Source organism: Bubalus kerabau, chromosome X (genome assembly GCF_029407905.1).
Source record: "Bubalus kerabau isolate K-KA32 ecotype Philippines breed swamp buffalo chromosome X, PCC_UOA_SB_1v2, whole genome shotgun sequence".
NCBI lineage: Eukaryota > Metazoa > Chordata > Mammalia > Artiodactyla > Bovidae > Bubalus > Bubalus kerabau.
In genome coordinates, this window is record NC_073647.1 from 67,457,507 (window position 1) to 67,472,420 (window position 14,914).

At 39.5% G+C, this 14,914-nt stretch overlaps 1 non-coding gene across 1 annotated transcript; it reads right to left on the bottom strand.

The window, feature by feature from the left end:
* Nucleotides 1-226: 226 nt before the first annotated feature.
* On the bottom strand, nucleotides 227-299 carry TRNAC-ACA (transfer RNA cysteine (anticodon ACA)). The gene has a single exon. It is a non-coding gene; the product is annotated as a tRNA-Cys (tRNA).
* Nucleotides 300-14,914: the final 14,615 nt, after the last annotated feature.

Here is a 14,914-nt window from a genome sequence, read left to right on the forward strand (position 1 = left end):
ATGTTTATCCATACTGCAATATGTTTGGTACTTCATTCCTTTTTGTAACTGAATACTATTCCATTGTATGGATATACAACATTTTGTTTATTTCTGCTGCTAAGTCACTTCAGTCGTGTCCGACTCTTTGCGACCCCATGGACTGTAGCCTACCAGGCTCCTCTGTCCATGGAATTTTCCAGGCAAGAACACTGAAGTGGGTTCCCATTTCCTTCTCCAGGGGATCTTCCCAACCCAGGAATCGAACCCAGGTCTCCTGCATTGTAGGCAGACGCTTTTACCATCTGAGCCACCAGGGAAGTCTCGAGGAAGGCACTTGAGTGGTTCCCACCTTTTGGCTATTGTTAATAACCCTGCTATGAATATTCATGTACAAGTTTCTGTGTGGATATATGTTTTCATTTCTCTTGGCCATATATCTACGGATGGCATTGCTAGGTCACATTTCAAGGAATACTCAAATTATTTTCCAAAGTAGCTGAACCATTTACAATTCTATCAGCAATGCCTGAGTGTTCTGATTCCTCCACATCCCTGTCAACAGGGATGTGTTGTTATTGTCTGGGTTTTTTTAAGCCATCCTGTGGTGAGTAAGATGATATTTCATTATGGTTTTGATTTGCATTTTCCTGATGACTAATAAGGTTAATGTCTTTTTATATGCTTGTTATCTATTTGTATATCTTCCTTAGAGAAATCTATTCAGATCCTTTGACTTTTAAAAAATTAGGTTATTTGTCTTTTTATTGCTCAGTTGTAAAAGTTCTTTACATACAAGTTGTTTATGAGATAAATGATTTGCAAAAATTGTCTCCCATTTTGCAGGTTATCTTTTCATTTTCTTGATGATATAATTTGAAGCACGAAAGTTTTAAATTTTGATGACTGATGAGGTCCCATTTAACTACTTCTTCTTTTTCTCCTTGCACTTTGGGTGCTATGTCTAAGAAACCATTGCTTAATCCAAAGTAGACAAAGATTAACTCTTTTGTTTTCTTTAACAGCTTTAAAATTTTAGTTCTTACATGTATTATCTGTTTTGAGTTCATTTTTTAGTATAGTGTGGGGAAGAGGTTCCCAACAAGTGACTGCAAGCCAGTTGACCCTACCTCTGAGTTTCAGGATTATTTTGCTGGTAACTAGCTATTCTCATTCATGCCTTACAAATTCTTGCTGCACACAATGGGCAGACTCTCACTAACTGAAACTAAATCCTTCTTTCACCACTTTGTCAAAATATGTTGTTGTTGTTCAGTCCCTAAGTCGTGTTCAGCTCTTCGAAACCCCATGGACTGCAGCATGGCAGGGTTCCTTGTCCTTCACTATCTCCCAAAGTTTGCTCAAACTCCTGTTGAGTTGGTGATGCCACCCACCCATCTCATCCTCTGTCACCCTCTTCTCCTCCTGCTCTCAACCTTTCCCAGCATCAGGGTCTTTTCCAATGAGTCAAAATATGGCTCACCTAAAATATAGTGTGACCTTGGGAGTTTTTTTAAGAAGAAGAAAAAAAAAAAAGCCTCTGAAGTCATTTGTTGCTACAGTTGGCACCAAATCCCTTTCTCGTCACTTTGTCAAAATTTGGTTTAGCTAAAACCTAGTGACTGCAGGTTATTTTTCATTTTGTTTTGAGGAAAAAAGAAAAGCTTCTAAAGTCAATTGTTTCTACATCCAGCTTTCCTATAATAAGGGACATGGAAGTTGCATAGTTCATTGCTGCCATCTGCTGTCAGGAACAGTTCAGAAAATAATTGGTAGCCCCAGAAGTTACTGAACAGAGTTAGAAGACTTAAATGCTCCAGGGGTTGGGTAGGCAATAGGAGTGTGCAAGGTACCGGTTAGCAATGAAGTGAAGTGCTAGCACCAGTCCATCAAAAGTTGGCAGCAGCCCCTCACCTCCAGAGAATTATTGCCACAAGGGAGTATTGGTCCAGTAAGGCCAGATCTTTGGGTTTGTTTGTTTGTTTTAAGAGAATCTAGATATCTAGATATGTGAACTCTTCCAATTTTTAACTAACAATTTAAGAAAATGTAAGCACTGTATAAATCAAACAAAACATGTCTCTAGGACAATGGTACACAGCCTCTCTTTCTCCTGCCACAGTCCCAAGGATTGTTTTGATAACTATAGGAATCAAAATTAAAAGCAATTTCTTCTCATTGAGTTCAAGTAATATTAGCAGTGATCCAGCATCTTTAGGCTCCCTGACTTTAAATTCAGAGTCTAAAGACCTGGGTTTCGTTGAGGCCAGGGACCAAGTCTTCTGCATCTTTGTATTCCCATCAGCAGTACATTGACTTGGATACAGTAAGTGCTCAATCAACATAGAATAGATGGACAGGTTCATGCTTTGACTCTTACTAGACACCTCTATGATCTTGGGTGAATCAAATAGCTTTTCTGACTGTCCTTTTCCTGATCTGAAAAGTGTGAGTTTTGAGGCTCAGTTTGTATGAAAGTGATCTTTATACAAAGATGACTTAGTCGTGGTTGAAAACAAGCTAAATAAAGGAATGTTTAAATTTTTTTCAGGAAGAAATTCCTAAGCATAAATTGGGTAAACCACAACCTAAAAGTTCTCAGATTAGGGGAAACCAATGTCATACTAGAAAAAAAAAAGTGATGAAAATCAGCTACAGAACAGTTTGACAGAGACTGAGAAGATGGAATATTTCAGCTTGAACATAAATTAGAGTAAATTGAATGATTAAGGCTAATTTTCCTTCATACACTATTCAAAATAATCTTGTTTTTGTTGTTTAGTTGCTAGGTTGTGTCTGTTTTGTGACACCATAGAGCCTGCCAGGCCTCTCTGTCCATGGGATTTCCCAGGCAAGAATACTGGAGTGGGTTGCCATTTCCTCTCCAGGGGCTCTTCCTGATACAGGAATTGAACCAGCATCTCCTTCATTGGCAGATACCACTGAGCCACCAGAGAAGCCTGTGTATGTATGTAGAGATAGCCTTTTCTTAAAAAATAGAAAGCATTCTGCACTTTGATTTTTTTTTACTTAATGATATATTTTACCCTCTGTTTCTTACAGTCCCATTTATTTTACCAGCTACCTAGCATCCATTGTGTATGGACTTACTGTGGTTTCTGTACATTGTTACTTTAAAGGTCCAGGCTGCTTTAATTGAGCACCAAATGTAAAATGAGACTCATGAATGATAATCACAGTGTTTTATCTGTTTTGTGTCCAGTTAATTTCTGTTGTCCGTTGGAGTGGAACAGTGTTAAGCACATCCTGATACTCAGAAATAACTAAGGGGGGATGTCCTGTGCTCCCGTGTGTAATTTCATGGATGTGGATATGCTCAAGCCTAACTTTTAAAAAAGAAAGACCCTAAGCTATTGCTTTTTGAATTGATGACCCCATTATACATAGTTCAAATGCATGGAGATTGAATTTTTGAAGTCTACACCAAAATGAGTTAATCTGGAGGCAACACCATGAGTGGGTCATCTCCAGTTCATTCAAAGCAGATGCATACCACATTGAGATAATGTATGTATTTATTATGTATTTATTTATTTATTTAGGCTGGCCATTCATCTTGTAGGATCTTAGTTCCTTGACCAGGGATCAAACTGCAGGCCCTCAGAAGTGAAAGTGCTGATTCCTAACCACTGGACCACCAGTGAATTCCCTACTATATTTTTAAATAATTAAAATGTACATAATTTCTAAACCATGAGCCATTTCTGTGAAAACTGGAGTTCTGGGGGCCTAGTTTGAAGACCTATGAACCAGAGGACCTAATTTTAACATTCCCAGTATACAGAGCACTTGGGGTAGCATCCTAAGGAGGAGGAGGAGGGCAGAAAAGAGAGGAGGGAAGTGTGGAGAGGGTGCAGCTCACTTCTGAGGCAGAACATGTCTCTGAACACACAGGGTGACAGAGTCTTCTTTGGCCACCTTTATTTAGGCACCTCTGAATTCTTCAACTAGGTCTTGTCTTTTAGACTTTAACGGTCAACTCTGTATCATCTAATTTTAGCAAAAATCCTGCCAAGTCAGTTTAGCCTGAATTTCCCATCCTCCCTCATGTTCAATACCTATACATAATAGGGTTCCTCACCCCTACACTCCCAGGTCATGTCTGACCACGCTGGCTTGCTTTCAGCGAGAATCTTGTTAGGTTCTTTTTGCCAGAATCCTCCTCACCCCTGATGTTTCCTATTAGTAATTTTCCATCCACTGACCCCTATCCTGCTATTTGGCTATGAATTCCCACTTTCCTGTTATAAAATAATCTACTTAATTAATTTTGTGAAATATGAATATTTCTAATCATTAAAATGTCACAAATTGTGGTTGTGAGAGTAAAGTGTTAAGATGGACTGATGAATTGCAATCTAGACATAATGCTTCCCAAAATTACTTGCTCATAACACTCACCTTGCATTGGGGGTTTATTGAAATAAAGATTCCCAGGCTCCCCCACCCCCTTAAGATTGTGAGTCAGTAGGTCAGCATGGATAGAATCTGTTTTATCTGCATTTTACAAGGCCCCCAAGTGACTCATATGATCCAAAAAATTGGAGAAACTCTAAAGAGGATTTGTTTTCTGATCTTGAGTTCTTGAATCAATTTTCCCTCCACTCATACTTTCTTATCTTTGTCAGTGACATGATAATTCTGACCCATCAATCTTGGACCAGTGAAGAGCCCTGACAGAATTAAGTCAGACAAAGGGGTATGCTGATGACATCAGCATCATTGTGATACTGGCACAGGTCTGGTCAGAATCTAAGATTAGGCAGGAAACAGCCACCTGGTCAATGTGGGTCTTGGGGGCGGAGCATGACCATGTAGGATTTGAAGCATATTATATAATGTCTAAAAGGAACCCCAAAGCTAGGGAAGGCCCAGACAGGTCTGATCATAGCTCCAGGAAAAACTCTAAGGGAACATTGCTTCAACTATGTTTTGTAGTTACATTTTTTTAAATATAAATTTATTTATTTTAATTGGAGTTTAATTACTTTACAATATTGTATTGGTTTTAGTTACATTTTAATTAGAGCAGTTCAGAACAGTTATCCCAGAGAAGGACCCTTCAATGAGTGATTCTTAACCTTTTCTACATCATGAACTCCTTTAAGAATCTGATCAAAGTTGTAGGATTTTTCCCTAGAAAAATACACAGGTTAACATATCACAAAATACTATATACAAGTTCAAAGATTTCATAAACTACCTGATCCTATTCATAGACCCCAGGCTAAAAATCTCTGCCACAGACCTTAAAGGACCTTGGCTAAAGAGAGCCATGCTAACTCTCTTTAGGGGTGAAGTGGATCAGGGAAGGACTACCCTTTGCTCACTGAATTCACTATCAGAGGTTCCTGTGTCTTCCCTGTTCTTTCTCTCAATGGATTCCATTAGGCTGGACTGCCAATATCTATGAAAGAAAGATGCTTTCTTTTTAAATTTTAAATTAAATGCATTTTTAAATTTTTGATTCAACAAGTATCTATTGAGAGCTTATTTTATTCCAGGTACAAGGCTAGGACCTATGAAATCAGCACTGAACAAGATGGACAAAAATGGCTTCTGGGCTAGTGGGAAATATTGACATTAAACAAAGAAAAATACATCAATAAAAGTATTGCAGGTGTCTCTCTCTCTATGCACAAGCACATGCTAAGCTGCTACTGTTGTGTCCGACTCTTTGTGACCCTTTGGACGGTAGCTTGCCAGGTTCCCCCTGTAGCTTGCCAAGGGATTCTCCAAGCAAGGATACTGGAGTGGGTTGCCATGCCATCCTCCGGGGTCTTTCTGACCCAGGGATCCAAGTTGAGTCTCTATGTCTTCTGCATTGACAGGTGGGTTCTTTGCCACTAGCACCACCTAGGAAGACCCTCTCCCTCCATATGTGTACATAGTGAGGACACAGTGAGGAAGTGCCCATCAGCAAGCCAGGAAGAGAGTCCTTAGTTCAGTCAGTCAATTCAGTCACTCAGTCACGTCCGACTCTTTGTGACCCCATGGACTGCAGCACACCAGGACTTCCTGTCCATCACCAACTCCCGGAGTTTACTCAAACTCATGTCCATCGAGTCGGTAGTGCCATCCAACCATCTCATCCTCTGTCATCCCCTTCTCCTCCCGCCTTCAATCTTTCCCAGCAGCAGGGTCTTTTCAAATGGGTCAGCTCTTCACATTAGGTGGCCAAAGTATTGGAGTTTCAGTTTCAACATCAGTCCTTCTAATGAACATTCAGGACTGATTTCCTTTAGGATGGACTGGCTGGCTCTCCTTGCAGTCCAAGGGACTCTCAAGAGTCTTCTCCAAAACCACAGTTCAAAAGCATCAATTCTTCAGCGCTCAGCTTTCTTTATAGTCCAGCTCTCACATCCATACATGACCACTGGAAAAACCATAGCCTTGACTAAATGGACCTTTGTTGGCAAATAATGTCTGTGCTTTTTAAGGTGCTGTCTACGTTGGTCATAACTTTTCTTCCAAGGAGTAAACGTCTTTTTATTTCATGGCTGCAGTCACCATCTGCAGTGATTTTGGAGCCTGAAAAAATAAAATCTGCTACTGTTTCCCCATCTATTTGCCATGAAGTCATGGGACCAAATGCCATGTTCTTTGTTTTCTGAATGTTGTGCTTTAAGCCAACCTTTTCACTCTCCTCTTTCACCTTCACCAAGAGGCTCTTTAGTTCTTTGCTTTCTGCCATAAGGGTGGTGTCATCTACATATCTGAGGTTACTGATATGTCTCCCAGCAATCTTGATTCCAGCTTGTGCTTCATCCAGCCCAGTGTTTCTTATAATGTACTCTGCATATAAGTTAAATAAGCAGGGTGACAATATACAGTCTTGATGTACTCCTTTTCCTATTTGGAACCAGTCTGTTGTTCCATGTCCAGTTCTAACTGTTGCTTCCTGACCTGCGTACAGATTTCTCAAGAGGCAGGTCAGGTGGTCTGGTATTTCCATCTCTTTCAGAATGTTCCACAGTTTATTGTGATCCACACAGTCAAAGGCTTTGGCATAGCATCTCCTTTGGAGGTATGGGTCAGCAGTGGTCTGCCACAGGGACAGGGGCTCTGGGTGTGGGTATGCCATATGCCCTCTTGGAGGAGGTCACCATTAACCCCACCATAGAGCTGCCAGAACCTACAGTGGACTGGGAAATAGACTCTTGGAGGGCATCACAGAAACATGTGCACCAGGACCCAGAAGAAAGGAACAGTGACCCCACAGGACACTGCCCCAGACTTGCCTGTGGGTGTCCAGGAGTCTCCAGTGAAGGCGTGGGTCAGTGGTGGCCTGCTGCAGAGTTGGGGGCACAGACTGTAGCAGTACATGCATGGGATCTTTTGAGGGAGATCACCATTATCTTCATTACCTCCACCATAGTTTGGCCCCAGGTAAATAGCAGGGAGGGAACCCAGCTCCACCCATCAACAGAAAATTGGATTAAAGATTTACTGAGCATGGCCCCGCCCATCAGAACAAGACCCAATATCCCCCTCAGTCAGTCTCTCCCATCAGGAAGCTTCCATAAACCTCTTATCCTTCTCAATGAGAGGGCAGACAGACTGAAAACCACAATCACAGAAAACTAACCAATCTAATGGACCACAGCCTTGTCTAACTCAATGAAACTATGAGCCATGCTGTGTAGGGCCACTCAAGATGGACAGGTCATGGTGGAGAGTTCTGACAAAATGTGGTCCACTGGAGAAGGCAATGGCAAACCACTTCAGTATTCCTGCCGGTATTCAAATGACCATTATATCTACTACTGTGGGCAAGAATCACTTAGAAGAAATGGAGTAACCATCGTAGTCAACAAGAGTCTGAAATGCAGTACTTGGATGCAATCTCAAAAACAACAGAATGATCTCTGTTCATTTCCAAGGCAAACCATTCAATATCACCGTAATCCAAGTTTATGCCCTGGGCAATAATGTTGAAAAAGCTGAAGCTGAACCGTTCTCTGAAGACCTACAAGATCTTCTAGAATTAATACCCCAAAAGATGTCCTTTTTATTATAAAAAAGTAGGAAGTCAAGAAATACCTGGAGTAACAGGCAAATTTGGCCTTGGAGTACAGAATGAAGCAGGGCAAAGGCTAATAGAGTTCTGCCAAGAGAACACACTGGTCGTAGCAAACACCCTCTTCCAACAACACAAGAGAAGATTCTACACATGGACATCACCAGATGGTCAACACCGAAATCAGATTGATTATATTTTTTGCAGCCAAAGATGGAGAAGCTCTATACAGTCAGTAAAAACAAGACCAGGAGTTGACTGTGGCTCAGATGAACTCAGATGAACTCCTTATTCCCAAATTCAGACTTAAATTGAAGAAAGTAGGGAAAACCACTAGACCATTCAGGTATGACCTAAATCAAATCCCTTATGATTATACAGTGGAAGTGAGAAATAGATTCAAGGGAATAGACCTGATAGACAGAGTGCCTGGAGAACTACGGATGGAGGTTCGTGACATTGTACAGGAGACAGGAATCAACACCATCCCCAAGAAAAAGAAATGCAAAAAAGCAAAATGGCTGTCTGAGGAGGCCTTACAAATAGCTGTGAAAAGAAGATATGCGAAAAGCAAAGGAGAAAAGGAAAGATATAAGCATCTGAATGCAGAGTCCCAAAGAATAGCAAGGAGAGATAAAGCCTTCCTCAGTGATCAGTGCAAAGAAATAGAGGAAAACAATAGAATGGGAAAGACTAGAGATCTCTTCAAGAAAATTAGAGATACCAAGGGAACATTTCATGCAAATAGAGTCCTCACCAGAAATCAAACCATGTTGGCCCTCAATCTTGGACTTCCCAGCCTCCAGAACTCTGAGAAATAAATTTCTATTGTTAAAGCCACCCCATCTAGTAGTTATTAGTTAGGTATTAGTTATGGCAGCTTGATCTGACTAACACAGAACCCATGAGGAGAATATTTCAAGAAAAGAAGTGTTGTTGAGGAGTCATGTAAAATGGAAACAAAGCATTGACCTGAACTTGGCAATACTGAAGTGATTATTGACCTTGACAAGAATAGTATCCTCAAGAACCATGATGAAGGTGGAAGCTGAAAAAGAGTGGGCTGGGAAGAAATAAAGAGGTGAGGATATGCAGAAATCAACTACAGACAACTCTTGGGAAGTTTTATTGTAAAGGGAATCAGAGAAGCAGAACAGTGGTTGAAGAATGACCTAGATTCAAAACTTCTTTTCTTTAAAAAAATTGGAACTTGTAGAAGATGTTTTATGCTAATGGAAATGATTGTATAGAAACAGAGAAACTGACACAAAAGAGAGAGGGACTAACCAATTCAAAGAGCAAGTGTCCTGAGAAGTAAGAAGGATAACCTTCAAAGCATATGTTGAGACACTGGTCTTTGGTAGGAGGAGGGATGCTTACTCAGTTGTAACAGAAAGTAAGAGGAAAATATGGGTGAAGGTACAGATAGGATTTTAGACTTGATGGTGGAAAGAAATGGGAGTTTTCTGTAATGGTTTCTATTTTCTCAATAAAATACTAATCATATCCAGATTAAAACATGGCCCCAAAAGATACATGAACTGCAATGTTCATTGCAACACTATTTACAATAACCAAGACATGGAAAAAATCTAAATGTCCATTGACAGAGGAATGGATAAAGATGTCATGTGTGTGTGTGTGTGTGTGTGTGTGTGTGTGTATAGATATAGATATAAGTATTATTCAGCCATTAAAAAATGAAATAAAGCCATTTGCAGCAACATAGATGGGCCTAGAGAGTGTCATACTGAGTGAAGTATGTCAGACAGAGAAGGAGAAATATCATATGACATCTCTTATATGTGGAATCTAAAAAGAAATTATATAAATGAACTTACTTACAAAACAGAAAGAGACTCACAGATTTGGAAAATGAACTCATGGAAGGGATAGTTGGGAAGGGGAAGGGATAGTTAATGGGAAGGGGTAGTTAAGGACTTTGGGAAGGTCATGTACACACTGTATATTTAAAATAGATAACCGACAAAAACTTATAGTATAGCACATGGAACTCTACTCAATGTTATGTGCCAGCCTGGATGGCAGGGGAGTTTGGGGGAGAATGGATACATGTGTATGTATGGCTGATTCCCTTCACTATTCACCTGAAACTATCACAACATTGATAGTTGGCTATACCCCAATACGAAATGTTTTAGGTGTTAAAAAAAATAATTTAAAAATACAAATCAAGGTCAACACACAGGACCAAAAGTAAAGGAAGAGATTATGAGAGACTTGGTGAGAGAGAAAAAGGTTTGCAATAGTGTCAATGGGAAGAGATGAATTGAAGCCTTCTAGAGAAACATTCCATGGTGGCTCAGATGGTAAATAATCTGCCTGCAATGCAGAAGACCTGGGTTCGATCCCTGAGTTGGGAAGATTCCTTGGAGAAGGAAATGGCTACCCACTCCAGTATTCTTGCTTGGAGAATTCCATGGACAGAGGAGCCTGGAGGGCTACAGTCCATGGGGTCTCAAAGAGTCGGACAGGACTGAGCAACTAACACTTTCACAGAGAAACATAGTGGCATCACCAGACAGAATTAGGCCTGGCCATATTCTGATCTGGGGCCTGGTTACAGAATATGCTCTCTTTGTGAAAATTTGTCAGTTTGTATACAAAATAATTTTTGTATTTTTTATATATATGTTATATTTTATTATAATTTTATGAAAAATAAAACACCCTTCTACCTGAAAGTCAGAAGAAAAAATAAACCCTTCTTTCCTATCCATCTCCTAGCTTCACTTGTCTCCTTTAGATTCCATGGTCAAAAAGCATAACTAGGACTTCCCTAGTCCAATGGTTAAGAATCTACCTGCCAATGCAGGGGACACAGGCTTGATCCCTGGTCCAGAAAGATCTCACATGCCACGGGGCAACTGAGCCCATACACCACAACTACTGAGCCAGAACGCTAGACCCCATGCTCTGCAACAAGAAAAGCCACACTATGAGAAGCCCGCATACTGCAACTAGAAAGTAGTTCCAGCTCACTGCAACAACAGAAAGCCCTCGGGCAGCAACAAAGACCCATTGCAGCCCAAAGTAAGTAAATAAATACAATTTTTAAAAAATGTAACCACTCTTTTGCACATACGTAATTGTACTTGTCCTTCTCTCTTATCATCAAAATGCTGGCTAAAACCTATCATTCACCTTCTCTGTGCTTGACTTCTAGCAAGCAAAATTTGCTAGAGAAAAATCTCACAACTGAGTCAATTAAGTTTTTCAAATCCATAATCTCAAACTTCAAACTCACACCTAACTCTGCCTGATGATGTGTCCATGCCACACTGTCTTGATTACTGTGGTTTCATAGTGAGTTTTGAAATCAGAAAGTATGAGTCTCCAACTCTGTTTTCCTTTTTCAGAAGTGTTTTAACTATTCTGGGTCCCTTGCATTTCCATATCCATTTTAGTATCCACTCGTCAATTTCTGTTTTAAAAAAATAGGCAGCTATGATTTTGAAAGGGATTGTGTTGGTTTTTCAGGTCAATTTGAGTATTGCCATCTTAGCAATACTATATCTCCTAGTCCGTGAACGTGGAATGTCATTCCATTTATTTAGATCTTTAATTTACTTTAATAGTATTTTGCTGTTTTCTATATGTATGTCTTGAACTTGGTTAAATTTATTTCTAAGTATTCATTTTGATGCTGTTGTAAATGAAATTGTTTTATTAATTTCCTTTTTGGACTATTCTTTGCTAATGTATAGAAATGCATTTGTTTTTTATATATTGATTTTATATTCTATAATTACTGGTAGCTCAGTAGTAAAGAATCTGCCTGCAATGCAGGAGATGCGGGTACAATCCCCAGGTCGGGAAGATCCCCTGGAAAAGGAAATGGCAATCCACTCCAGTACTCTTGCCTGGGAAATTCCCATGGACAGAGGAGGCTGGTGTGGCTACAGTCCATGGGGTTGCAAAGAGTTGGACCTGAATTAGAGACTAAAAAGCAATGAAATCTTGCTAAACTTGTTAATTAGTTCGAGAAATTTTTAATGGGTTTCTTAGGATTTTCTATATTCAAGATCATGTCATCTGTCAAAAGAATTAAATTTACTTCTTCCTTTCCAATCTGGATACATTTATTTCACTTTCTGGCCTATTTGTCCTGGCTAGAACTTCAAATACAATGTTAAGTAGAAGAGACAAGAGTGGACTCCCTTGTCTTGTTCCTGAACTTAGGTGGAAAGCTTCCAATCTTTTACCATTAAGTATGATGCTGGCTGTGGGTTTTTTGTAAATGCTTTTTTATCAAATTGAGGAATTTTCCTTCTACTCCTAGTTTAAGTGTTTTCTATTAATGAAATGTGACAATCTGCCTTTTAACTGGGGATACTTAGACCAAGGGTCAGGAAATTATGGCCTGAAGGCCAACTCCCACCCAACCCACTGCCTGTTTTTGTAAATAAAATGGTATTAGAATAACGTAAGGTTTGTTCTTTTATGTATTATCTATGAGTATTTCCATATTAAAACAGTAGAGTTGACAAATTCAGATACTCAAAGGCCTCAAAATCTAAACTATTGGTTATCTGATCCTTTATAGAAAAAGTCCACTGACCACTGATTTAGACAATTTGTATTTAATGTCATTATGGATATGGTTGGTTTTAAATCTTACAATTCGTATTAATAGTATACTTATTCTATCTGTTCTCTTTTCCTTTTTTCCTTCTTTTCTTTCCTTCTAGATTAATTGAATTTTTCTCAATGATTTATTTTATCTTCACAATTGGCCTATTAACTATATTTCTTTGTTGTATATTTTTTAGTGGTTGCTCTGACACTTATAATCTGTTTCTTATTACAATTTAACTTTTCAAAATCAACTTTCAAGTAAATTTATACCACTTAATACACAGTGGAAGAACTTTACAACAGTATGCTTTCTTCCCCCCATTCCAGTCCTTTCTATTATTGTCATATATTTTACTTCTACAGTATATTGGGGAGGTAGGTGTGGTTTGCTTTAAACAATTTTATTTTTATGGTGTTCACATTTTAAATTTTATTTTAAATTTCACATATGGTAATATTTCTTTAATTTTTTTCCCTTTCTCTGTACAGTTCCTATGAATTCTGACTAAAAAACAGAGCTGTGTAACCTCCACCACAGTCAAGGTTCAGAACATACCAAGGATACTGATCTGTCATACTCGATCCTTATAAAAATGATGTATTTTTACATTCAGACTTATACTACCTAATTATTTTCTTACCAAATTAGTGGTTGGATAGTGCAATGATTCACAAGTTTCTTGAGAGCTAAAAGACAGCGCTGTAAAACTGAGAGAACAAAGTCTTTCTCTTCTGAAGACCCATAGGTATTTCCTGATCACAGTTCACTAATGCATTTATCCTCATCAGCAGACCAGGGAGATATCACAGATCCTTGTCTCCAGGATAGCTCAGACTATTTGTTCCCAAACTTTAATATATATCAGAATCAAGTGGAAGGCTTGTAAGTATGCATATTGTTGAGTTCCATGCCCAGAGTTCAGTAGGTCTAGAGTAAAGCACGGAGAAGGCGATGGCACCCCACTCCAGTACTCTTGCCTGGAAAATCCCATGGACGGAGGAGCCTGGTGGGCTGCAGTCCATGGGGTTGCTAGAGTCAGACATGACTGAGCAACTTCACTTTCACTTTTCATTTTCATGCATTGGAGAAGGAAATGGCAACCCACTCCAGTGTTCTTGCTTGGAGAATCCCAAGGACAGGGGAGCCTGGTGGGCTGCTGTCTATGCGGTTGCACAGAGTCGGACACGACTGAAGCGACTTAGCAGCAGCAGCAGCAGCAGACTAAAGCAGAGAATTTATATTTTTAACAAGTTTCCAGATGAGGCTAATGCTTACACATAGTGTTAACCATGTTTCAATAATCATCAATTTGGATTATAGCTACCATCACAAAAAATTCTGCATTGCTTGTTCTTGCACGCTTATTTCAAGCACTTCTATTTTGTGGTAGCAGTGAGGAGGGAGTGTGAGGAGTAGAAAAGGATTGCACCTGAAGTAGATTTCAGACTTCTGGTACCATTGCAGTATTCATACCATATAATGCACAAGGTGAAAAACATGCATGTGATATTTGCTGGTGTTTGATGCTGTTTCCTTCTGTCCTTTATTTGTGCCCATCTTTGCATGAAATGTTCCCTCGGTATCTCTAATTTTCCTGAAGAGATCTCTTGTCTTTCCCATTCTATTGTTTTCCTCTATTTCTTTGCACTAATCACTGAGGAAGGCTTTATTATCTCTCCTTGCTATTCTTTGGAGCTTTGCATTCAAATGGGTCTATCTTTCCTTGTCTCCTTTGCTTTTCACTTCTCTTCATTTCTCAGCAATTTGTAAGGCCCCCTCAGACAACCATTTTGCCTTTTTGCATTTCTTTTCTTGGGGATGGTCTTGATCACTGCCTCCTGTACAATGTCATAAACCTCCATCCATAGTTCTTCAGGCACTCTATCAGATCTAATTCTTTGATGGGAACAATAAAGGACAGAAACAGTATGGACCTAACAAAAGCAGAAGATATTAAGAAGAGGTAGCAAGAACACACAGAAGAACTATACAAAAAAGATCTTTATGACCCGGATAACCACAATGGTGTGATCACTCACCTAGAGCCAGACACCCTGGAATGTGAAGTCAAGTGGGCCTTAGGAAGCATCACTACAAAAAAGCTAGTGGAGATGATGGAATTCCAGTTGAGCTATTTCAAATCCTAAAAGATGATGCTTTGAAAGTGCTGCTCTCAATATGCCAGCAAATTTGGAAAACTCAGCAGTGGCCACAGGACTGGAAAAAGTCAGATTTCATTGCAATCCCAAAGAAAGGCAATGCCAAATAATGCTCAAACTACTGCACAATTGCAC